General features: G+C 44.6%; 19 non-coding genes across 19 annotated transcripts; all 19 read right to left on the bottom strand.

Moving 5' to 3' along the window:
* Positions 1-34: 34 nt before the first annotated feature.
* On the bottom strand, positions 35-150 carry Trnal-caa (transfer RNA leucine (anticodon CAA)). Its single transcript has 2 exons — positions 113-150; positions 35-80 (listed from the first exon to the last, which is right to left on the bottom strand). It is a non-coding gene; the product is annotated as a tRNA-Leu (tRNA).
* Positions 151-850: 700 nt separating this feature from the next.
* On the bottom strand, positions 851-966 carry Trnal-caa (transfer RNA leucine (anticodon CAA)). The gene is made up of 2 exons: positions 929-966; positions 851-896 (listed from the first exon to the last, which is right to left on the bottom strand). It is a non-coding gene; the product is annotated as a tRNA-Leu (tRNA).
* Positions 967-1,668: 702 nt separating this feature from the next.
* On the bottom strand, positions 1,669-1,784 carry Trnal-caa (transfer RNA leucine (anticodon CAA)). Its single transcript has 2 exons — positions 1,747-1,784; positions 1,669-1,714 (listed from the first exon to the last, which is right to left on the bottom strand). It is a non-coding gene; the product is annotated as a tRNA-Leu (tRNA).
* A 702-nt stretch (positions 1,785-2,486) lies between these two features.
* On the bottom strand, positions 2,487-2,602 carry Trnal-caa (transfer RNA leucine (anticodon CAA)). Its single transcript has 2 exons — positions 2,565-2,602; positions 2,487-2,532 (listed from the first exon to the last, which is right to left on the bottom strand). It is a non-coding gene; the product is annotated as a tRNA-Leu (tRNA).
* A 702-nt stretch (positions 2,603-3,304) lies between these two features.
* Trnal-caa (transfer RNA leucine (anticodon CAA)) lies at positions 3,305-3,420 on the bottom strand. Its single transcript has 2 exons — positions 3,383-3,420; positions 3,305-3,350 (listed from the first exon to the last, which is right to left on the bottom strand). It is a non-coding gene; the product is annotated as a tRNA-Leu (tRNA).
* A 702-nt stretch (positions 3,421-4,122) lies between these two features.
* Trnal-caa (transfer RNA leucine (anticodon CAA)) lies at positions 4,123-4,238 on the bottom strand. The gene is made up of 2 exons: positions 4,201-4,238; positions 4,123-4,168 (listed from the first exon to the last, which is right to left on the bottom strand). It is a non-coding gene; the product is annotated as a tRNA-Leu (tRNA).
* Positions 4,239-4,940: 702 nt separating this feature from the next.
* On the bottom strand, positions 4,941-5,056 carry Trnal-caa (transfer RNA leucine (anticodon CAA)). Its single transcript has 2 exons — positions 5,019-5,056; positions 4,941-4,986 (listed from the first exon to the last, which is right to left on the bottom strand). It is a non-coding gene; the product is annotated as a tRNA-Leu (tRNA).
* Positions 5,057-5,758: 702 nt separating this feature from the next.
* On the bottom strand, positions 5,759-5,874 carry Trnal-caa (transfer RNA leucine (anticodon CAA)). The gene is made up of 2 exons: positions 5,837-5,874; positions 5,759-5,804 (listed from the first exon to the last, which is right to left on the bottom strand). It is a non-coding gene; the product is annotated as a tRNA-Leu (tRNA).
* A 702-nt stretch (positions 5,875-6,576) lies between these two features.
* Positions 6,577-6,692, bottom strand: Trnal-caa (transfer RNA leucine (anticodon CAA)). Its single transcript has 2 exons — positions 6,655-6,692; positions 6,577-6,622 (listed from the first exon to the last, which is right to left on the bottom strand). It is a non-coding gene; the product is annotated as a tRNA-Leu (tRNA).
* A 702-nt stretch (positions 6,693-7,394) lies between these two features.
* Trnal-caa (transfer RNA leucine (anticodon CAA)) lies at positions 7,395-7,510 on the bottom strand. Its single transcript has 2 exons — positions 7,473-7,510; positions 7,395-7,440 (listed from the first exon to the last, which is right to left on the bottom strand). It is a non-coding gene; the product is annotated as a tRNA-Leu (tRNA).
* A 702-nt stretch (positions 7,511-8,212) lies between these two features.
* Trnal-caa (transfer RNA leucine (anticodon CAA)) lies at positions 8,213-8,328 on the bottom strand. Its single transcript has 2 exons — positions 8,291-8,328; positions 8,213-8,258 (listed from the first exon to the last, which is right to left on the bottom strand). It is a non-coding gene; the product is annotated as a tRNA-Leu (tRNA).
* A 702-nt stretch (positions 8,329-9,030) lies between these two features.
* On the bottom strand, positions 9,031-9,146 carry Trnal-caa (transfer RNA leucine (anticodon CAA)). Its single transcript has 2 exons — positions 9,109-9,146; positions 9,031-9,076 (listed from the first exon to the last, which is right to left on the bottom strand). It is a non-coding gene; the product is annotated as a tRNA-Leu (tRNA).
* A 702-nt stretch (positions 9,147-9,848) lies between these two features.
* On the bottom strand, positions 9,849-9,964 carry Trnal-caa (transfer RNA leucine (anticodon CAA)). Its single transcript has 2 exons — positions 9,927-9,964; positions 9,849-9,894 (listed from the first exon to the last, which is right to left on the bottom strand). It is a non-coding gene; the product is annotated as a tRNA-Leu (tRNA).
* Positions 9,965-10,666: 702 nt separating this feature from the next.
* Trnal-caa (transfer RNA leucine (anticodon CAA)) lies at positions 10,667-10,782 on the bottom strand. Its single transcript has 2 exons — positions 10,745-10,782; positions 10,667-10,712 (listed from the first exon to the last, which is right to left on the bottom strand). It is a non-coding gene; the product is annotated as a tRNA-Leu (tRNA).
* Positions 10,783-11,484: 702 nt separating this feature from the next.
* Positions 11,485-11,600, bottom strand: Trnal-caa (transfer RNA leucine (anticodon CAA)). The gene is made up of 2 exons: positions 11,563-11,600; positions 11,485-11,530 (listed from the first exon to the last, which is right to left on the bottom strand). It is a non-coding gene; the product is annotated as a tRNA-Leu (tRNA).
* A 702-nt stretch (positions 11,601-12,302) lies between these two features.
* On the bottom strand, positions 12,303-12,418 carry Trnal-caa (transfer RNA leucine (anticodon CAA)). The gene is made up of 2 exons: positions 12,381-12,418; positions 12,303-12,348 (listed from the first exon to the last, which is right to left on the bottom strand). It is a non-coding gene; the product is annotated as a tRNA-Leu (tRNA).
* A 702-nt stretch (positions 12,419-13,120) lies between these two features.
* On the bottom strand, positions 13,121-13,236 carry Trnal-caa (transfer RNA leucine (anticodon CAA)). The gene is made up of 2 exons: positions 13,199-13,236; positions 13,121-13,166 (listed from the first exon to the last, which is right to left on the bottom strand). It is a non-coding gene; the product is annotated as a tRNA-Leu (tRNA).
* Positions 13,237-13,938: 702 nt separating this feature from the next.
* On the bottom strand, positions 13,939-14,054 carry Trnal-caa (transfer RNA leucine (anticodon CAA)). Its single transcript has 2 exons — positions 14,017-14,054; positions 13,939-13,984 (listed from the first exon to the last, which is right to left on the bottom strand). It is a non-coding gene; the product is annotated as a tRNA-Leu (tRNA).
* A 702-nt stretch (positions 14,055-14,756) lies between these two features.
* On the bottom strand, positions 14,757-14,872 carry Trnal-caa (transfer RNA leucine (anticodon CAA)). The gene is made up of 2 exons: positions 14,835-14,872; positions 14,757-14,802 (listed from the first exon to the last, which is right to left on the bottom strand). It is a non-coding gene; the product is annotated as a tRNA-Leu (tRNA).
* Positions 14,873-23,954: the final 9,082 nt, after the last annotated feature.

Below are 23,954 nucleotides of genomic sequence, written 5' to 3'. Positions count from 1 at the left end.
ACAGGGGTAGGCTCCAGAGAAGCGACAAAATCTGTGTCAGGAGTGGGATTCGAACCCACGACCTCATTCGAGGACCAGAAGGCTCTAGCTGCTACTGCAGCCAAGGTTTTTCCTTGAGTCTGGCGCCTTAGACCGCTCGGCCATCCTGACACTTGATTTGATGCTCCTCGTTTGTTCTATTAGAGAACTTACAGTTGATGTAATTGTCGCATCCACGTTGCCACAGTACACCGGCATGAGTTCTGCACCCGTTACACGTTCGCCAGGTGCAGCCGCACAAATATAGCGCAGAATGTACCACCAAAAGAGTTTCTCAAATCCGTATAATCACGGCACTCAATACATTTTGTTCGAAACTAAGTCGTCTGTTACAGACATCAGAGATTAGACAGAATGCAGAGGTCTATCTGTCGAATAATATCTCAAGTTTGGTCACGTTGTAATCTCCATAAAGTAATATTTTGAGTATATGAATTTATTTCGAGCTCTCTGTATTTCATCAGCGACTGTTATTGTACAGAGGATGTACTGGTCAGCCTGCACTGTTTCCTCACACTGTCGTTAGCACTCTGCATCTCCAGACAAGAGTCGTTTTCATACCACAGGTGTCCCTTTTGACGTGTTTGCGGCTGTGGCGCGGAAGTAACCTCACGAGGGAACGTCGTATTTACAACCAACACTCTCTGTTTGTAGCTCACACTACCGAAGAAACAGTTTGGTTGCCGTAGGTGCGCTTGTGTTTGATACAAATTTTGGTTTCACTTAGGAGAACACGGCCAGAATCGTGCTGTTGCACTTTACAAAGGATCTCAACGATACACAGGGTGCTCCAGAGAAGCGACAAAATCTGTGTCAGGAGTGGGATTCGAACCCACGACCTCATTCGAGGACCAGAAGGCTCTAGCTGCTACTGCAGCCAAGGTTTTTCCTTGAGTCTGGCGCCTTAGACCGCTCGGCCATCCTGACACTTGATTTGATGCTCCTCGTTTGTTCTATTAGAGAACTTACAGTTGATGTAATTGTCGCATCCACGTTGCCACAGTACACCGGCATGAGTTCTGCACCCGTTACACGTTCGCCAGGTGCAGCCGCACAAATATAGCGCAGAATGTACCACCAAAAGAGTTTCTCAAATCCGTATAATCACGGCACTCAATACATTTTGTTCGAAACTAAGTCGTCTGTTACAGACATCAGAGATTAGACAGAATGCAGAGGTCTATCTGTCGAATAATATCTCAAGTTTTGGTCACGTTGTAATCTCCATAAAGTAATATTTTGAGTATATGAATTTATTTCGAGCTCTCTGTATTTCATCAGCGACTGTTATTGTACAGAGGATGTACTGGTCAGCCTGCACTGTTTCCTCACACTGTCGTTAGCACTCTGCATCTCCAGACAAGAGTCGTTTTCATACCACAGGTGTCCCTTTTGACGTGTTTGCGGCTGTGGCGCGGAAGTAACCTCACGAGGGAACGTCGTATTTACAACCAACACTCTCTGTTTGTAGCTCACACTACCGAAGAAACAGTTTGGTTGCCGTAGGTGCGCTTGTGTTTGATACAAATTTTTGGTTTCACTTAGGAGAACACGGCCAGAATCGTGCTGTTGCACTTTACAAAGGATCTCAACGATACACAGGGTGCTCCAGAGAAGCGACAAAATCTGTGTCAGGAGTGGGATTCGAACCCACGACCTCATTCGAGGACCAGAAGGCTCTAGCTGCTACTGCAGCCAAGGTTTTTCCTTGAGTCTGGCGCCTTAGACCGCTCGGCCATCCTGACACTTGATTTGATGCTCCTCGTTTGTTCTATTAGAGAACTTACAGTTGATGTAATTGTCGCATCCACGTTGCCACAGTACACCGGCATGAGTTCTGCACCCGTTACACGTTCGCCAGGTGCAGCCGCACAAATATAGCGCAGAATGTACCACCAAAAGAGTTTCTCAAATCCGTATAATCACGGCACTCAATACATTTTGTTCGAAACTAAGTCGTCTGTTACAGACATCAGAGATTAGACAGAATGCAGAGGTCTATCTGTCGAATAATATCTCAAGTTTTGGTCACGTTGTAATCTCCATAAAGTAATATTTTGAGTATATGAATTTATTTCGAGCTCTCTGTATTTCATCAGCGACTGTTATTGTACAGAGGATGTACTGGTCAGCCTGCACTGTTTCCTCACACTGTCGTTAGCACTCTGCATCTCCAGACAAGAGTCGTTTTCATACCACAGGTGTCCCTTTTGACGTGTTTGCGGCTGTGGCGCGGAAGTAACCTCACGAGGGAACGTCGTATTTACAACCAACACTCTCTGTTTGTAGCTCACACTACCGAAGAAACAGTTTGGTTGCCGTAGGTGCGCTTGTGTTTGATACAAATTTTTGGTTTCACTTAGGAGAACACGGCCAGAATCGTGCTGTTGCACTTTACAAAGGATCTCAACGATACACAGGGTGCTCCAGAGAAGCGACAAAATCTGTGTCAGGAGTGGGATTCGAACCCACGACCTCATTCGAGGACCAGAAGGCTCTAGCTGCTACTGCAGCCAAGGTTTTTCCTTGAGTCTGGCGCCTTAGACCGCTCGGCCATCCTGACACTTGATTTGATGCTCCTCGTTTGTTCTATTAGAGAACTTACAGTTGATGTAATTGTCGCATCCACGTTGCCACAGTACACCGGCATGAGTTCTGCACCCGTTACACGTTCGCCAGGTGCAGCCGCACAAATATAGCGCAGAATGTACCACCAAAAGAGTTTCTCAAATCCGTATAATCACGGCACTCAATACATTTTGTTCGAAACTAAGTCGTCTGTTACAGACATCAGAGATTAGACAGAATGCAGAGGTCTATCTGTCGAATAATATCTCAAGTTTTGGTCACGTTGTAATCTCCATAAAGTAATATTTTGAGTATATGAATTTATTTCGAGCTCTCTGTATTTCATCAGCGACTGTTATTGTACAGAGGATGTACTGGTCAGCCTGCACTGTTTCCTCACACTGTCGTTAGCACTCTGCATCTCCAGACAAGAGTCGTTTTCATACCACAGGTGTCCCTTTTGACGTGTTTGCGGCTGTGGCGCGGAAGTAACCTCACGAGGGAACGTCGTATTTACAACCAACACTCTCTGTTTGTAGCTCACACTACCGAAGAAACAGTTTGGTTGCCGTAGGTGCGCTTGTGTTTGATACAAATTTTTGGTTTCACTTAGGAGAACACGGCCAGAATCGTGCTGTTGCACTTTACAAAGGATCTCAACGATACACAGGGTGCTCCAGAGAAGCGACAAAATCTGTGTCAGGAGTGGGATTCGAACCCACGACCTCATTCGAGGACCAGAAGGCTCTAGCTGCTACTGCAGCCAAGGTTTTTCCTTGAGTCTGGCGCCTTAGACCGCTCGGCCATCCTGACACTTGATTTGATGCTCCTCGTTTGTTCTATTAGAGAACTTACAGTTGATGTAATTGTCGCATCCACGTTGCCACAGTACACCGGCATGAGTTCTGCACCCGTTACACGTTCGCCAGGTGCAGCCGCACAAATATAGCGCAGAATGTACCACCAAAAGAGTTTCTCAAATCCGTATAATCACGGCACTCAATACATTTTGTTCGAAACTAAGTCGTCTGTTACAGACATCAGAGATTAGACAGAATGCAGAGGTCTATCTGTCGAATAATATCTCAAGTTTTGGTCACGTTGTAATCTCCATAAAGTAATATTTTGAGTATATGAATTTATTTCGAGCTCTCTGTATTTCATCAGCGACTGTTATTGTACAGAGGATGTACTGGTCAGCCTGCACTGTTTCCTCACACTGTCGTTAGCACTCTGCATCTCCAGACAAGAGTCGTTTTCATACCACAGGTGTCCCTTTTGACGTGTTTGCGGCTGTGGCGCGGAAGTAACCTCACGAGGGAACGTCGTATTTACAACCAACACTCTCTGTTTGTAGCTCACACTACCGAAGAAACAGTTTGGTTGCCGTAGGTGCGCTTGTGTTTGATACAAATTTTTGGTTTCACTTAGGAGAACACGGCCAGAATCGTGCTGTTGCACTTTACAAAGGATCTCAACGATACACAGGGTGCTCCAGAGAAGCGACAAAATCTGTGTCAGGAGTGGGATTCGAACCCACGACCTCATTCGAGGACCAGAAGGCTCTAGCTGCTACTGCAGCCAAGGTTTTTCCTTGAGTCTGGCGCCTTAGACCGCTCGGCCATCCTGACACTTGATTTGATGCTCCTCGTTTGTTCTATTAGAGAACTTACAGTTGATGTAATTGTCGCATCCACGTTGCCACAGTACACCGGCATGAGTTCTGCACCCGTTACACGTTCGCCAGGTGCAGCCGCACAAATATAGCGCAGAATGTACCACCAAAAGAGTTTCTCAAATCCGTATAATCACGGCACTCAATACATTTTGTTCGAAACTAAGTCGTCTGTTACAGACATCAGAGATTAGACAGAATGCAGAGGTCTATCTGTCGAATAATATCTCAAGTTTTGGTCACGTTGTAATCTCCATAAAGTAATATTTTGAGTATATGAATTTATTTCGAGCTCTCTGTATTTCATCAGCGACTGTTATTGTACAGAGGATGTACTGGTCAGCCTGCACTGTTTCCTCACACTGTCGTTAGCACTCTGCATCTCCAGACAAGAGTCGTTTTCATACCACAGGTGTCCCTTTTGACGTGTTTGCGGCTGTGGCGCGGAAGTAACCTCACGAGGGAACGTCGTATTTACAACCAACACTCTCTGTTTGTAGCTCACACTACCGAAGAAACAGTTTGGTTGCCGTAGGTGCGCTTGTGTTTGATACAAATTTTTGGTTTCACTTAGGAGAACACGGCCAGAATCGTGCTGTTGCACTTTACAAAGGATCTCAACGATACACAGGGTGCTCCAGAGAAGCGACAAAATCTGTGTCAGGAGTGGGATTCGAACCCACGACCTCATTCGAGGACCAGAAGGCTCTAGCTGCTACTGCAGCCAAGGTTTTTCCTTGAGTCTGGCGCCTTAGACCGCTCGGCCATCCTGACACTTGATTTGATGCTCCTCGTTTGTTCTATTAGAGAACTTACAGTTGATGTAATTGTCGCATCCACGTTGCCACAGTACACCGGCATGAGTTCTGCACCCGTTACACGTTCGCCAGGTGCAGCCGCACAAATATAGCGCAGAATGTACCACCAAAAGAGTTTCTCAAATCCGTATAATCACGGCACTCAATACATTTTGTTCGAAACTAAGTCGTCTGTTACAGACATCAGAGATTAGACAGAATGCAGAGGTCTATCTGTCGAATAATATCTCAAGTTTTGGTCACGTTGTAATCTCCATAAAGTAATATTTTGAGTATATGAATTTATTTCGAGCTCTCTGTATTTCATCAGCGACTGTTATTGTACAGAGGATGTACTGGTCAGCCTGCACTGTTTCCTCACACTGTCGTTAGCACTCTGCATCTCCAGACAAGAGTCGTTTTCATACCACAGGTGTCCCTTTTGACGTGTTTGCGGCTGTGGCGCGGAAGTAACCTCACGAGGGAACGTCGTATTTACAACCAACACTCTCTGTTTGTAGCTCACACTACCGAAGAAACAGTTTGGTTGCCGTAGGTGCGCTTGTGTTTGATACAAATTTTTGGTTTCACTTAGGAGAACACGGCCAGAATCGTGCTGTTGCACTTTACAAAGGATCTCAACGATACACAGGGTGCTCCAGAGAAGCGACAAAATCTGTGTCAGGAGTGGGATTCGAACCCACGACCTCATTCGAGGACCAGAAGGCTCTAGCTGCTACTGCAGCCAAGGTTTTTCCTTGAGTCTGGCGCCTTAGACCGCTCGGCCATCCTGACACTTGATTTGATGCTCCTCGTTTGTTCTATTAGAGAACTTACAGTTGATGTAATTGTCGCATCCACGTTGCCACAGTACACCGGCATGAGTTCTGCACCCGTTACACGTTCGCCAGGTGCAGCCGCACAAATATAGCGCAGAATGTACCACCAAAAGAGTTTCTCAAATCCGTATAATCACGGCACTCAATACATTTTGTTCGAAACTAAGTCGTCTGTTACAGACATCAGAGATTAGACAGAATGCAGAGGTCTATCTGTCGAATAATATCTCAAGTTTTGGTCACGTTGTAATCTCCATAAAGTAATATTTTGAGTATATGAATTTATTTCGAGCTCTCTGTATTTCATCAGCGACTGTTATTGTACAGAGGATGTACTGGTCAGCCTGCACTGTTTCCTCACACTGTCGTTAGCACTCTGCATCTCCAGACAAGAGTCGTTTTCATACCACAGGTGTCCCTTTTGACGTGTTTGCGGCTGTGGCGCGGAAGTAACCTCACGAGGGAACGTCGTATTTACAACCAACACTCTCTGTTTGTAGCTCACACTACCGAAGAAACAGTTTGGTTGCCGTAGGTGCGCTTGTGTTTGATACAAATTTTTGGTTTCACTTAGGAGAACACGGCCAGAATCGTGCTGTTGCACTTTACAAAGGATCTCAACGATACACAGGGTGCTCCAGAGAAGCGACAAAATCTGTGTCAGGAGTGGGATTCGAACCCACGACCTCATTCGAGGACCAGAAGGCTCTAGCTGCTACTGCAGCCAAGGTTTTTCCTTGAGTCTGGCGCCTTAGACCGCTCGGCCATCCTGACACTTGATTTGATGCTCCTCGTTTGTTCTATTAGAGAACTTACAGTTGATGTAATTGTCGCATCCACGTTGCCACAGTACACCGGCATGAGTTCTGCACCCGTTACACGTTCGCCAGGTGCAGCCGCACAAATATAGCGCAGAATGTACCACCAAAAGAGTTTCTCAAATCCGTATAATCACGGCACTCAATACATTTTGTTCGAAACTAAGTCGTCTGTTACAGACATCAGAGATTAGACAGAATGCAGAGGTCTATCTGTCGAATAATATCTCAAGTTTTGGTCACGTTGTAATCTCCATAAAGTAATATTTTGAGTATATGAATTTATTTCGAGCTCTCTGTATTTCATCAGCGACTGTTATTGTACAGAGGATGTACTGGTCAGCCTGCACTGTTTCCTCACACTGTCGTTAGCACTCTGCATCTCCAGACAAGAGTCGTTTTCATACCACAGGTGTCCCTTTTGACGTGTTTGCGGCTGTGGCGCGGAAGTAACCTCACGAGGGAACGTCGTATTTACAACCAACACTCTCTGTTTGTAGCTCACACTACCGAAGAAACAGTTTGGTTGCCGTAGGTGCGCTTGTGTTTGATACAAATTTTTGGTTTCACTTAGGAGAACACGGCCAGAATCGTGCTGTTGCACTTTACAAAGGATCTCAACGATACACAGGGTGCTCCAGAGAAGCGACAAAATCTGTGTCAGGAGTGGGATTCGAACCCACGACCTCATTCGAGGACCAGAAGGCTCTAGCTGCTACTGCAGCCAAGGTTTTTCCTTGAGTCTGGCGCCTTAGACCGCTCGGCCATCCTGACACTTGATTTGATGCTCCTCGTTTGTTCTATTAGAGAACTTACAGTTGATGTAATTGTCGCATCCACGTTGCCACAGTACACCGGCATGAGTTCTGCACCCGTTACACGTTCGCCAGGTGCAGCCGCACAAATATAGCGCAGAATGTACCACCAAAAGAGTTTCTCAAATCCGTATAATCACGGCACTCAATACATTTTGTTCGAAACTAAGTCGTCTGTTACAGACATCAGAGATTAGACAGAATGCAGAGGTCTATCTGTCGAATAATATCTCAAGTTTTGGTCACGTTGTAATCTCCATAAAGTAATATTTTGAGTATATGAATTTATTTCGAGCTCTCTGTATTTCATCAGCGACTGTTATTGTACAGAGGATGTACTGGTCAGCCTGCACTGTTTCCTCACACTGTCGTTAGCACTCTGCATCTCCAGACAAGAGTCGTTTTCATACCACAGGTGTCCCTTTTGACGTGTTTGCGGCTGTGGCGCGGAAGTAACCTCACGAGGGAACGTCGTATTTACAACCAACACTCTCTGTTTGTAGCTCACACTACCGAAGAAACAGTTTGGTTGCCGTAGGTGCGCTTGTGTTTGATACAAATTTTTGGTTTCACTTAGGAGAACACGGCCAGAATCGTGCTGTTGCACTTTACAAAGGATCTCAACGATACACAGGGTGCTCCAGAGAAGCGACAAAATCTGTGTCAGGAGTGGGATTCGAACCCACGACCTCATTCGAGGACCAGAAGGCTCTAGCTGCTACTGCAGCCAAGGTTTTTCCTTGAGTCTGGCGCCTTAGACCGCTCGGCCATCCTGACACTTGATTTGATGCTCCTCGTTTGTTCTATTAGAGAACTTACAGTTGATGTAATTGTCGCATCCACGTTGCCACAGTACACCGGCATGAGTTCTGCACCCGTTACACGTTCGCCAGGTGCAGCCGCACAAATATAGCGCAGAATGTACCACCAAAAGAGTTTCTCAAATCCGTATAATCACGGCACTCAATACATTTTGTTCGAAACTAAGTCGTCTGTTACAGACATCAGAGATTAGACAGAATGCAGAGGTCTATCTGTCGAATAATATCTCAAGTTTTGGTCACGTTGTAATCTCCATAAAGTAATATTTTGAGTATATGAATTTATTTCGAGCTCTCTGTATTTCATCAGCGACTGTTATTGTACAGAGGATGTACTGGTCAGCCTGCACTGTTTCCTCACACTGTCGTTAGCACTCTGCATCTCCAGACAAGAGTCGTTTTCATACCACAGGTGTCCCTTTTGACGTGTTTGCGGCTGTGGCGCGGAAGTAACCTCACGAGGGAACGTCGTATTTACAACCAACACTCTCTGTTTGTAGCTCACACTACCGAAGAAACAGTTTGGTTGCCGTAGGTGCGCTTGTGTTTGATACAAATTTTTGGTTTCACTTAGGAGAACACGGCCAGAATCGTGCTGTTGCACTTTACAAAGGATCTCAACGATACACAGGGTGCTCCAGAGAAGCGACAAAATCTGTGTCAGGAGTGGGATTCGAACCCACGACCTCATTCGAGGACCAGAAGGCTCTAGCTGCTACTGCAGCCAAGGTTTTTCCTTGAGTCTGGCGCCTTAGACCGCTCGGCCATCCTGACACTTGATTTGATGCTCCTCGTTTGTTCTATTAGAGAACTTACAGTTGATGTAATTGTCGCATCCACGTTGCCACAGTACACCGGCATGAGTTCTGCACCCGTTACACGTTCGCCAGGTGCAGCCGCACAAATATAGCGCAGAATGTACCACCAAAAGAGTTTCTCAAATCCGTATAATCACGGCACTCAATACATTTTGTTCGAAACTAAGTCGTCTGTTACAGACATCAGAGATTAGACAGAATGCAGAGGTCTATCTGTCGAATAATATCTCAAGTTTTGGTCACGTTGTAATCTCCATAAAGTAATATTTTGAGTATATGAATTTATTTCGAGCTCTCTGTATTTCATCAGCGACTGTTATTGTACAGAGGATGTACTGGTCAGCCTGCACTGTTTCCTCACACTGTCGTTAGCACTCTGCATCTCCAGACAAGAGTCGTTTTCATACCACAGGTGTCCCTTTTGACGTGTTTGCGGCTGTGGCGCGGAAGTAACCTCACGAGGGAACGTCGTATTTACAACCAACACTCTCTGTTTGTAGCTCACACTACCGAAGAAACAGTTTGGTTGCCGTAGGTGCGCTTGTGTTTGATACAAATTTTTGGTTTCACTTAGGAGAACACGGCCAGAATCGTGCTGTTGCACTTTACAAAGGATCTCAACGATACACAGGGTGCTCCAGAGAAGCGACAAAATCTGTGTCAGGAGTGGGATTCGAACCCACGACCTCATTCGAGGACCAGAAGGCTCTAGCTGCTACTGCAGCCAAGGTTTTTCCTTGAGTCTGGCGCCTTAGACCGCTCGGCCATCCTGACACTTGATTTGATGCTCCTCGTTTGTTCTATTAGAGAACTTACAGTTGATGTAATTGTCGCATCCACGTTGCCACAGTACACCGGCATGAGTTCTGCACCCGTTACACGTTCGCCAGGTGCAGCCGCACAAATATAGCGCAGAATGTACCACCAAAAGAGTTTCTCAAATCCGTATAATCACGGCACTCAATACATTTTGTTCGAAACTAAGTCGTCTGTTACAGACATCAGAGATTAGACAGAATGCAGAGGTCTATCTGTCGAATAATATCTCAAGTTTTGGTCACGTTGTAATCTCCATAAAGTAATATTTTGAGTATATGAATTTATTTCGAGCTCTCTGTATTTCATCAGCGACTGTTATTGTACAGAGGATGTACTGGTCAGCCTGCACTGTTTCCTCACACTGTCGTTAGCACTCTGCATCTCCAGACAAGAGTCGTTTTCATACCACAGGTGTCCCTTTTGACGTGTTTGCGGCTGTGGCGCGGAAGTAACCTCACGAGGGAACGTCGTATTTACAACCAACACTCTCTGTTTGTAGCTCACACTACCGAAGAAACAGTTTGGTTGCCGTAGGTGCGCTTGTGTTTGATACAAATTTTTGGTTTCACTTAGGAGAACACGGCCAGAATCGTGCTGTTGCACTTTACAAAGGATCTCAACGATACACAGGGTGCTCCAGAGAAGCGACAAAATCTGTGTCAGGAGTGGGATTCGAACCCACGACCTCATTCGAGGACCAGAAGGCTCTAGCTGCTACTGCAGCCAAGGTTTTTCCTTGAGTCTGGCGCCTTAGACCGCTCGGCCATCCTGACACTTGATTTGATGCTCCTCGTTTGTTCTATTAGAGAACTTACAGTTGATGTAATTGTCGCATCCACGTTGCCACAGTACACCGGCATGAGTTCTGCACCCGTTACACGTTCGCCAGGTGCAGCCGCACAAATATAGCGCAGAATGTACCACCAAAAGAGTTTCTCAAATCCGTATAATCACGGCACTCAATACATTTTGTTCGAAACTAAGTCGTCTGTTACAGACATCAGAGATTAGACAGAATGCAGAGGTCTATCTGTCGAATAATATCTCAAGTTTTGGTCACGTTGTAATCTCCATAAAGTAATATTTTGAGTATATGAATTTATTTCGAGCTCTCTGTATTTCATCAGCGACTGTTATTGTACAGAGGATGTACTGGTCAGCCTGCACTGTTTCCTCACACTGTCGTTAGCACTCTGCATCTCCAGACAAGAGTCGTTTTCATACCACAGGTGTCCCTTTTGACGTGTTTGCGGCTGTGGCGCGGAAGTAACCTCACGAGGGAACGTCGTATTTACAACCAACACTCTCTGTTTGTAGCTCACACTACCGAAGAAACAGTTTGGTTGCCGTAGGTGCGCTTGTGTTTGATACAAATTTTTGGTTTCACTTAGGAGAACACGGCCAGAATCGTGCTGTTGCACTTTACAAAGGATCTCAACGATACACAGGGTGCTCCAGAGAAGCGACAAAATCTGTGTCAGGAGTGGGATTCGAACCCACGACCTCATTCGAGGACCAGAAGGCTCTAGCTGCTACTGCAGCCAAGGTTTTTCCTTGAGTCTGGCGCCTTAGACCGCTCGGCCATCCTGACACTTGATTTGATGCTCCTCGTTTGTTCTATTAGAGAACTTACAGTTGATGTAATTGTCGCATCCACGTTGCCACAGTACACCGGCATGAGTTCTGCACCCGTTACACGTTCGCCAGGTGCAGCCGCACAAATATAGCGCAGAATGTACCACCAAAAGAGTTTCTCAAATCCGTATAATCACGGCACTCAATACATTTTGTTCGAAACTAAGTCGTCTGTTACAGACATCAGAGATTAGACAGAATGCAGAGGTCTATCTGTCGAATAATATCTCAAGTTTTGGTCACGTTGTAATCTCCATAAAGTAATATTTTGAGTATATGAATTTATTTCGAGCTCTCTGTATTTCATCAGCGACTGTTATTGTACAGAGGATGTACTGGTCAGCCTGCACTGTTTCCTCACACTGTCGTTAGCACTCTGCATCTCCAGACAAGAGTCGTTTTCATACCACAGGTGTCCCTTTTGACGTGTTTGCGGCTGTGGCGCGGAAGTAACCTCACGAGGGAACGTCGTATTTACAACCAACACTCTCTGTTTGTAGCTCACACTACCGAAGAAACAGTTTGGTTGCCGTAGGTGCGCTTGTGTTTGATACAAATTTTTGGTTTCACTTAGGAGAACACGGCCAGAATCGTGCTGTTGCACTTTACAAAGGATCTCAACGATACACAGGGTGCTCCAGAGAAGCGACAAAATCTGTGTCAGGAGTGGGATTCGAACCCACGACCTCATTCGAGGACCAGAAGGCTCTAGCTGCTACTGCAGCCAAGGTTTTTCCTTGAGTCTGGCGCCTTAGACCGCTCGGCCATCCTGACACTTGATTTGATGCTCCTCGTTTGTTCTATTAGAGAACTTACAGTTGATGTAATTGTCGCATCCACGTTGCCACAGTACACCGGCATGAGTTCTGCACCCGTTACACGTTCGCCAGGTGCAGCCGCACAAATATAGCGCAGAATGTACCACCAAAAGAGTTTCTCAAATCCGTATAATCACGGCACTCAATACATTTTGTTCGAAACTAAGTCGTCTGTTACAGACATCAGAGATTAGACAGAATGCAGAGGTCTATCTGTCGAATAATATCTCAAGTTTTGGTCACGTTGTAATCTCCATAAAGTAATATTTTGAGTATATGAATTTATTTCGAGCTCTCTGTATTTCATCAGCGACTGTTATTGTACAGAGGATGTACTGGTCAGCCTGCACTGTTTCCTCACACTGTCGTTAGCACTCTGCATCTCCAGACAAGAGTCGTTTTCATACCACAGGTGTCCCTTTTGACGTGTTTGCGGCTGTGGCGCGGAAGTAACCTCACGAGGGAACGTCGTATTTACAACCAACACTCTCTGTTTGTAGCTCACACTACCGAAGAAACAGTTTGGTTGCCGTAGGTGCGCTTGTGTTTGATACAAATTTTTGGTTTCACTTAGGAGAACACGGCCAGAATCGTGCTGTTGCACTTTACAAAGGATCTCAACGATACACAGGGTGCTCCAGAGAAGCGACAAAATCTGTGTCAGGAGTGGGATTCGAACCCACGACCTCATTCGAGGACCAGAAGGCTCTAGCTGCTACTGCAGCCAAGGTTTTTCCTTGAGTCTGGCGCCTTAGACCGCTCGGCCATCCTGACACTTGATTTGATGCTCCTCGTTTGTTCTATTAGAGAACTTACAGTTGATGTAATTGTCGCATCCACGTTGCCACAGTACACCGGCATGAGTTCTGCACCCGTTACACGTTCGCCAGGTGCAGCCGCACAAATATAGCGCAGAATGTACCACCAAAAGAGTTTCTCAAATCCGTATAATCACGGCACTCAATACATTTTGTTCGAAACTAAGTCGTCTGTTACAGACATCAGAGATTAGACAGAATGCAGAGGTCTATCTGTCGAATAATATCTCAAGTTTTGGTCACGTTGTAATCTCCATAAAGTAATATTTTGAGTATATGAATTTATTTCGAGCTCTCTGTATTTCATCAGCGACTGTTATTGTACAGAGGATGTACTGGTCAGCCTGCACTGTTTCCTCACACTGTCGTTAGCACTCTGCATCTCCAGACAAGAGTCGTTTTCATACCACAGGTGTCCCTTTTGACGTGTTTGCGGCTGTGGCGCGGAAGTAACCTCACGAGGGAACGTCGTATTTACAACCAACACTCTCTGTTTGTAGCTCACACTACCGAAGAAACAGTTTGGTTGCCGTAGGTGCGCTTGTGTTTGATACAAATTTTTGGTTTCACTTAGGAGAACACGGCCAGAATCGTGCTGTTGCACTTTACAAAGGATCTCAACGATACACAGGGTGCTCCAGAGAAGCGACAAAATCTGTGTCAGGAGTGGGATTCGAACCCACGACCTCATTCGAGGACCAGAAGGCTCTAGCTGCTACTGCAGCCAAGGTTTTTCCTTGAGTCTGGCGCCTTAGACCGCTCGGCCATCCTGACACTTGATTTGATGCTCCTCGTTTGTTCTATTAGAGAACTTACAGTTGATGTAATTGTCGCATCCACGTTGCCACAGTACACCGGCATGAGTTCTGCACCCGTTACACGTTCGCCAGGTGCAGCCGCACAAATATAGCGCAGAATGTACCACCAAAAGAGTTTCTCAAATCCGTATAATCACGGCACTCAATACATTTTGTTCGAAACTAAGTCGTCTGTTACAGACATCAGAGATTAGACAGAATGCAGAGGTCTATCTGTCGAATAATATCTCAAGTTTTGGTCACGTTGTAATCTCCATAAAGTAATATTTTGAGTATATGAATTTATTTCGAGCTCTCTGTATTTCATCAGCGACTGTTATTGTACAGAGGATGTACTGGTCAGCCTGCACTGTTTCCTCACACTGTCGTTAGCACTCTGCATCTCCAGACAAGAGTCGTTTTCATACCACAGGTGTCCCTTTTGACGTGTTTGCGGCTGTGGCGCGGAAGTAACCTCACGAGGGAACGTCGTATTTACAACCAACACTCTCTGTTTGTAGCTCACACTACCGAAGAAACAGTTTGGTTGCCGTAGGTGCGCTTGTGTTTGATACAAATTTTTGGTTTCACTTAGGAGAACACGGCCAGAATCGTGCTGTTGCACTTTACAAAGGATCTCAACGATACACAGGGTGCTCCAGAGAAGCGACAAAATCTGTGTCAGGAGTGGGATTCGAACCCACGACCTCATTCGAGGACCAGAAGGCTCTAGCTGCTACTGCAGCCAAGGTTTTTCCTTGAGTCTGGCGCCTTAGACCGCTCGGCCATCCTGACACTTGATTTGATGCTCCTCGTTTGTTCTATTAGAGAACTTACAGTTGATGTAATTGTCGCATCCACGTTGCCACAGTACACCGGCATGAGTTCTGCACCCGTTACACGTTCGCCAGGTGCAGCCGCACAAATATAGCGCAGAATGTACCACCAAAAGAGTTTCTCAAATCCGTATAATCACGGCACTCAATACATTTTGTTCGAAACTAAGTCGTCTGTTACAGACATCAGAGATTAGACAGAATGCAGAGGTCTATCTGTCGAATAATATCTCAAGTTTTGGTCACGTTGTAATCTCCATAAAGTAATATTTTGAGTATATGAATTTATTTCGAGCTCTCTGTATTTCATCAGCGACTGTTATTGTACAGAGGATGTACTGGTCAGCCTGCACTGTTTCCTCACACTGTCGTTAGCACTCTGCATCTCCAGACAAGAGTCGTTTTCATACCACAGGTGTCCCTGTTTCGCAGTTGGTACTATTTCGAGAGTTTTCGTCGTTGTAATATCTTTGTTTAAATTCTCCTTCGGCATCCATCCTATTACGCTACGCATCGTGTTCCTCTCTGTTTCGACTTGGCCGACTTAGCTCGACTGACGCGAAAGCTGACGCTTTCATTTCGCCTTTTATGTACTTGGTTTGTGTAAGAAATGACTGTGAGAATCTGTCGTTGTAGAAATTTTTTATTCTTGTTCTATGGTTCGGCTGTATATGCCGCAGTACCTGTTCTTTCTGATATTCATTTACGTCCAAAGTACTTTCCATCGTTTTTATTAGCAATAAGAGCCATGTAATATCGTGAGGATCTAACACCCCAGTTTGATAGAATTTCACGACGTCCGTCAGAAAGCATCCCTATACCGCTAAAAATGGATGTCAATCCCTCCCCCATCTCCTGTTGTACAAATTACCGCACCCGGTGAATCCGTGATGAAATTTGTCGACTAGACCACACTGAAGACATTTATCAGTAGCATGCAACGAAATTGGACGTAATTTTTAATAGTAGCTACCGTATTGTTCTCCACCGTATGCCACGTTGTTTTTTTTTTTGTGCTTACATTCTCCCATATAAACTTTCAGTTACAAGATGGGAATTTTGATTCAGCATTGTTGGATTTATCCGTTTAATGGCATTTCTGCAATAAATCACTGGTTGTTAAAAGCGTTTTTCTCAACCTGGCTTCGCTTACATAACTTGCTAAGATGTAAGATTCACGTTGGTTATATACTTTACTTGGAAGTTTATATTATTTGTGTCAGTCGGGCGATGAATACGTTCGAAGAAAACTAGATGGAAAAGTCATGCGGTTATGTTTTGTGGGTGGTTGGGTATGAGTCTGGAGGTTCATTTCAGGAGAAGTGCAGCAGCCTTTCATTGGATGTCAGTTAGGGTCAGGCCGCCGTCCGTCCTTGATTTTGTTAGCGTTTACAACCAGCTAAATTAAGTTCCATTTCCACACAAATCTATTGGCTAGTTGCATCATCTTTCTCGCCTGTAAATGCCTCTGAGCACTATGGGACTTAACATCTGGGGTCATCAGTCCCCAAAAACTCAGAACTACTTAAACGTAACTAACCTAAGGACGTCACACACATCCTTGCCTGAGGCAGGATTCGAACCTGTGACCGTAGCGGTCACGCGGTTACAGACTGAAGCGCCTAGAACCGCTCGTCCATTGCGGCCGGCTTTTTCGCCTTTCATTATCATTTTAGAATACTCGTTTCTGGTAGCAGGCTTTGTAAAAGATGCATATGTTAACAGTTTTGATTTTTCATGTTACGTTCACGGCTCGCCGGATTATTTCTACTACGAGTCGCTGTGTACTGTTCGTTACTTCCTTCCAATTTTGTTGCCGCCATTTTAAATGGGCATTTTTAGGGATGATGAGAAGCGTTTTATTTTGTCCACTTTGTGGGCCTATGGTATTGTTCGATATTGGAACCTTCGCATGTTAATTTACTGTTTATCCTTCACAGATTCCTTGAAATTTTGGGTTAAGGTTGCGTGGGACCATCAGTCATCGGTCCCTAGGCGTACACACTAATTAATGTAACTTAAACTAAGTTACGCTAAGGACAACAGACATACCCATGCCTGAAGTAGGACTCGAACGTCCGACGGAGGAAGCCGCGCGAACCGTGACAAGGCGCCAAAGACCGCGCGACTACACCGCACGAAACATGTTAGTGTACATGTTGATCTCCATTTGGACCTTTGTGTTTCATCGTCACTCGTAGGACTCCGGTGACATCATCATTTTATAATCTCCTAGTGCAAAGCTGCACCTGATACAGATACACCTGGTAATTTACACTCCACTTTTTAGAGTAGCCAACACGCAAAGATCAACAATGGAAGAGTGCTGCTGTATGCTACCACTCTGCTGAGGTTGATTGCTTCCGTCATTTGCCCGTTGATAAAGAATCTTGGAGTAATACATGTGATGATGTTTCGGATCACTTTAACTGCTCTGTAATCTAGAACAATCCGTTTCGTGTTCTAATGACTGACTAGATCGAAGGTCTTAGGAAAGTCGTCGAACATGTGATTTTGATTGATGCAGCAATGGCTTTTATGCCCCTGATTTATGTGTTTGTGGTCATGATGCTTCTAAATGTGATACGTGACAGGCAATTTTTGGAAATTTGTACTAAGGTCTAATGGAACCAAACTACTTACAAGGGAACCTCCCCATCGCACCCCCCTCAGATTTAGTTATAAGTTGGTACAGTGGATAGGCCTTGAAAAACTGAACACAGATCAATCGAGAAAACAGGAAGAAGTTGTGTGGAACTATGAAAAAAGTAAGCAAAATATACGAACTGAGTAGTCCATGCATGAGACAGACAAGATCAAAGACAGTAAACGCGCTAGAGCGCCGTGGTTCCGTAGTTAGCGTGGGCAACTGCGGAGCGAGAGGTCCTTGGTTCAAGTCTTCCCTTGAGTGAAAAGTTTAATTTTTTATTTTCAGACAATTATTATCTGTCCGTCCGTCCGTCCGTCCGTCCGATGCGAGGTAACTGCGCCTTAGTATGGGGACGCTCCACCTAAAGAAACATATGTTTTGACAGATCACAGGGAAAACTGTGCGACTGTTAACTGTTGCATTCATTTGTTGCAGTTTATGTGACAAACTCTTATGTTTTCATCCCTTTTTTGGGAGTGATTATCACATCCACGAGAAAACCTGAATCGGGCAAGGTAGAAGAATCTTTTGACCCATTCGCCAAGTGTACAAGAATATATCAGACTTGTTTTCCTGTGGAGGAATCGGTTGACCTATGAACTTGCGATCAAATGTTTTCGGTTCCCATTGGAGAGGCAGGTCCTTTCGTCTACTAATCGCACGGTTTTGCGGTGCGGTCGCAAAACACAGACACTAAACTTATTACAGTGAACGAACGGACAGATGAAAAATAAAGAAAGTAAACTTCATACTCTAGGGATGACTTGAACGTAGGATCTCTCGTTCCGCAGTTACTCACGCTAACCACAGGACCACGGCGCTAGTGAGCTCACATTCTCCAGATGTTGCCTATCTTCACATAGACTACTCAGTTTGTATATTTTGCTTATTCTTTTCATAGTTCCACACAACTTCTTCCTGTTTTGTCGATTGACCTGTGTTCAGTTTTTCAAGGCATATCCATTGTGCCAACTTATATCTAAATCTGAGGGGGTTGCGATGGGGAGGTTCTCTTGTTAGGTCATCGGTCCCTAAGCCTACACACTACTTAAACGAACTTGCGATATTGGCAACACACACACCCATGCCCGAGGGAGGACTCGAACCTCTGACGGGGGGGAGCCGCACGGACCGTGACAAGGCGCCTAAGACCGCACTGCTACCTCGCGCGGCAGTGATTTTTTATTACCTTACAACCTATCAGCGTCATTCCAGTATTTATTGCCCTAGTTATGATGTTGTAATCAAAATTTTAACAGTGTTATATGCCGGAAGCTGTAGTTTATGTGTTGCCCTCGCGTTTTTGGTACTTGGACTACTTTACCTTATTTCAGTTTTTCTGATAGTCTGTGCCTCTCAAGATTTCGTAAGGATGGGCACAATGATATAAAAGAATTTGAAAAAGAATGCTTTAGGAACACCGTCCGGCTGAAGGGATATTTTTCTCTGCCTCGTGATGACTGGGTGTTGTGTGATGTCCTTAGGTTAGTTAGGTTTAAGTAGTTCTAAGTTCTAGGGGACTGATGAACATAGATGTTAAGTCCCATAGTGCTTAGAGCCATTTTTTTGAAGGGATATTTTTGCTTGGCTTCGGTGATTAATCATAAAATTTCTTCACTTGCGAAGTCCGCCAAGATTTCGTCGCTTTCTTCTGCAGTGTCGTCTGCAATTGGCACCTGAATTATTTCAGACGCCAGACTTTTGTCAGTTGGGTGCGCGGAGTTCATGTTGTCATAGTAACAATGAAATTCTTGCACGACGGCTTTTTCTTTTTTTTGCAACAAATTGGTCACCTTTCGTCGTATTTAATTTTCTAATGAAAGTACGTGCATGGCTGGACGAGCTTTGATTAGGTGGAACTACGATCTGTTTCTGCTTCATTAACAGATTTAACTTTCGATTTACGTTTTAGGCGTCTAGTGGTCTGGCTTAATTTTAATCAGTTTTTCCTTTATCATCTTTATTTGTGCTTTCATACATTTCTATCATTGAATTTCATATAATTTTCTGAAGACGGCGTAACAAAATTCTGTGGTCCCTTTTTGACAATTTGCTTTCTGGCTATAGTGTGTGATTAAATAATCTCAATTTTTTTAGCGTCGGTGGTCCAGCACTCAATTTTAGTCCGGTGTATGTTTATAGAGGGCAAACAAACGGTGCAAGCTGTTCTAACGACTTCATCAAAGTCTGTGTCTTGGAAGTGTATAATATTTAGCATGCACTATCCCTCTGAGCCGTTTTGTTGGCTGCTTAACTAGATTTACTGTCACGGCATAGGCACAGTGGTAGATGACACGTTCGCTTATGTGAGACGCTGCAAAAAATCTGTCGAGGCAGGTACTTGATACGGAGGGCAAAAAATGTAAATTTCATATCAGTAAGGTGAAACAATTTCCACTTGTTCTTGAGTCTAATTTTTAACAAGGTCGTATAGTTCTTTACAGTAACTGAAATATGGCCTCTGATCTTTCTGGCGAACAGCACAATAAAAATCCCCTCCTATCACGACGTTGGATGATGTCTTTTTTAAAGATGCGTACACATTTACAACGGATTCTAGTTTTTCCTCTTCTGCTATGGGAAGGCCTTCATGAACAAAATGGCCTTTGTTGTGTTGGCTGAAGAGCCAACACCGGGTTACTATTGGAGGCCGAAATGCACGCGTTTAGCTCACGCAGGCTGGTATGAGGAGGGAGGACTATACTGACGTGAGGTCTAGAACATGACAGGGAATTAGAGTTCAGAAAGCGGACGTAATTACTTTGATACTTAACTTTAATCCATTAATGATGAACGTCGCTCTTGAAGGTACATGATTCACAATATTAATATCAATAGTAACTGAATATGGCGCCCTGCTAGGTCGTAGCAAATGACCTAGCTGAAGGCTATACTAAACTGTCGTCTCTGCAAATGAGAGCGCATGTAGGCAGTAAACCGTCGCTAGCAAAGTCGGCTGTACAACTGGGGCGCTCGGTCTGCAATCACTGTTAGTGGCGACACTCGGGTCCGACGTATACTAACGGACCGCGGCCGATTTAAAGGCTACCACCTAGCATGTGTGGTGTCTGGCGGTGACACCACAGCCTTGCCTGCATTTACTTCGTGGGATACGTTTACTATCGATTGGAAACCGGGTAAGACAAGGTTGGAAGTTATGACTTCCAGTAGTAATGGGTACGTCAGCCTCAAACCCGTCCTCGTTTGCCGTAGTCTTACTGGTCTGAAGTTAGGTTTCAGCTTGCTAATTTACGATCAGCAGTTTATATTCTTGATTCACGCACTTACAGTGCTTATTTTAAGCATAACGGGCCTTCACTCTCTCAACACTAGTCCATTTTTGTTTCAACTTCAGAGTCAATTTCTTGGCTTTCGTTATCTTTGTCGATTCTTTACTTTGTTTCTTATTACGTTTTACATTTGGTTGTATCTTCATTTCGTTCTCCCATGGTTGGTCACTTTCTCTGTAGAATTCTTTGACTCACTTTCCTTTCGGCTTCCCTTTCGCAGCGTCTTGTTTGCCCGCCTTATCGTGTTTCTATTCCTGTGAGTTCCTGCGTTTACTCTCGCATTTGTTGCTTGTACACTCTCGATTTCAGGTCGTTTATTGCCGCTTCCCTCCATTCTTTTCGGGCAGCAAGTGTGGGCCAAGGGGTGTTATACTGTTTATATTTCCCTTATTATAGTCTTATACTTTTAATAATTAAAAAAAGAATTCTTCTATAATTTTACTCTTAAACTTTCAGAATAAGAACTTATGACAACTGGTTGGTTGTGTATAGCTTCAGCTTTGCTGAGTTTGTCTTCTGTCTCGTATTGCCATGACACAGATTACTGACGCTCTCTCACTTCCCTGTTGTGTATGTTTACTACTGGCGTTGCGTGTTGTTCAGTTTGATGTGGTACCTGGCACTGAGGGTTTGATTGCAGTACGCACGATAAATGGGACACTACATTCTGCTGTTCGGGCTGTGAACTTTGGCCTTATGTCGTGTGATTCCAGGCGGTATTACTGGCCAAAGGTATGTCACTCTCCGTTCTATTAAGTCTGTCTTTTTAAACTGGTCCAGTTTATTGCTTAGTAAAGAGTGCTACTTCCATCACAGTTCTTGCGTCTCTTGTTTCTTGCTACAGGTAAGAAACATTTAAAGGGTTTGCGATCCGCCTCCGTTTTACAAGGCAATTGGGGAATTTCTGTCTACCCTCCTTGGTTTGGGTAACTGCGGGACCTTGTAGCGTGCTGGCTACTGTTTGATTCTGAGTGACCATGTGCGGAACAGTTAACGTTGCTGGAGGGCTGTTCTGAGTACTGTTACCCGTTTTCGACAGTCTTGTTGCTTAATACCTTTCTTACACCCTGTAACCGGGAACCGTAATATCCGAAGGAATATTTAACTTAATTTGATTTCAACTTACTTTACTTTACTAAAACATTGTAATGTAAGCTGAATAGGTACGTTTCGTGCGTAATACTCCTGACGTCACCGTACTGCAACAAGGTTCCTTTAACAAAAAATAGTTTTCCACTTTCAGGAGTCTGACTGAAATTACGGACATTATCATATTCAACGTCAGTATTCGAAATGTCAACAGTACTCACCGTTCCGTTTCGTTTCGGCAGTGGAATTCAGCCTTTTATGGATACTATAGCAGTAGTATTTTACCTCAATACAGGGTTCGATAGCTTGACGAAGAATCGGTATTGTTCCAGATTTTGACCTTAATCAATGGTTAATACAGTGGTGTCTACTAGCAAAGGGTGTACTTGTAGAGAGTTGGCTTGAACGGAACTTGTATCCTTGTCAAACTTAAATTCCAGCCTGTCTTTTTGTGGGAAACATACGGGACATAGTGTAGATTAACCCACGTGGGCTAATTTCTTAGGACTCAGACGAGCATTAACGCCAGATCACGGTTGAACAACATCGCACGAAACACAATAACACCACGCATACTAAATAAATAAATGCAGCTGTTTCGGAGCGGTCAGGAAGCTCCTTAGTCTACCACTTTTCAAGCGGAACTGGTCGACTATCATGAACCCCATTACGGTCTTCTTATTTACCACATTTACTGTACTTACAGTTCATATCGTTGTCGCATTCATACAACAGTAAGCAGGCGTGAGCTCCGCAGACTTTCGACCTTCGCCAGACGCAGCCGCACGAATGTAGCGCAGAATGTACCACCAGATCAGACTGTCTAGTCCATACAGTCACAACAATCAATACATTTTGTTCTAAATTAGAAGGGATATTCAGAAAGTAAGGTCCGATCGGTCACGAAATGGAAACAATTGCGAAAATCGAAAATGTTTTATTTACAACAGTTTGCTACACCTTCCAGCTACCTCTCTACATAGTCACCTCTCCGACTTTGGCATTTGTCGTAGTATTGTATCAACTTTCCAATACTCTCGTCATAGAAGGTAGCCGCCTGTGCTTACCGCGAATTCTCTATGCTGGTCTGCAGCTCGTTGTCTGTGCCAAAATGGAGAACTGTCATCAAAAAGGAGACGCATGACATTAGTGTTATGTGGGCTGCATGACATCAGGCGAAATCTCTCACTAGGCCCTTATACTTGGCGGGAGGCACTATTTTCTAGGCACCTTCACGTGAACTCTGTGCTCTCGGAATTGAAAAGAGGGACGTCACGAGATCGACGGGCGTACTAGAGACAGTGCCCAACACATCTGTGAAAAGCTGAATCGGATGTCCACTGCGGTTTCCATTTAGCTCCCGATCCTACCCAACTTTCCGAATAGGCCTGGTCATTTTCAGTTAAGGACATCAGTGATGAGGCAGAGAGCAGGGATTTTCTATCGAGATATATCTCAAATACTGGGCAGGTTGTATTGTTTTATTTTCTCCACGTTGTCTTTATCATTCCGTATTTCTAGATACGAATCGTTGTTACACTACTGGCCATTAAAATTGCTATACCAAGAAGAAATGCAGATGATAAACGGGTATTAATTGGACACATATACTATACTAGAAATGATATGTGATTACATTTTCACGTAATTTGGGTGCATAGATCTTGAGAAATCAGTACCCAGAACAACCACTTCTGGCCGTAATAACGGCCTTGATACGCCTGGACATTGAGTCAAACAGAGCTTGGATGGTGTGTACAGGTACAGCCATCCATGCAGCTTCAACACGATACCATAATTCATCAAAAGTAGGGACTGGCGTATTGTGACGAGCCAGTTGCTCGGCCACCATTGACCAGACCTTTTCAATTGGCGAGAGATCTGGAGAATGTGCTGGCCAGGGCAGCAGTCGAACATTTTCTGTATCCACAAAGGGCCATACAGGACCTGCAACATGCGGTCGTGCATTATCCTGATGAAATTTAGGGTTTTGCAGGGATCGAATGAAGGGT

The sequence above is a fragment of the Schistocerca serialis genome, chromosome 2 (assembly GCF_023864345.2).
Source record: "Schistocerca serialis cubense isolate TAMUIC-IGC-003099 chromosome 2, iqSchSeri2.2, whole genome shotgun sequence".
In the NCBI taxonomy this organism is placed as follows: Eukaryota; Metazoa; Arthropoda; class Insecta; order Orthoptera; family Acrididae; genus Schistocerca; species Schistocerca serialis.
This window is presented reverse-complemented; position numbering and strand designations above follow the sequence as displayed.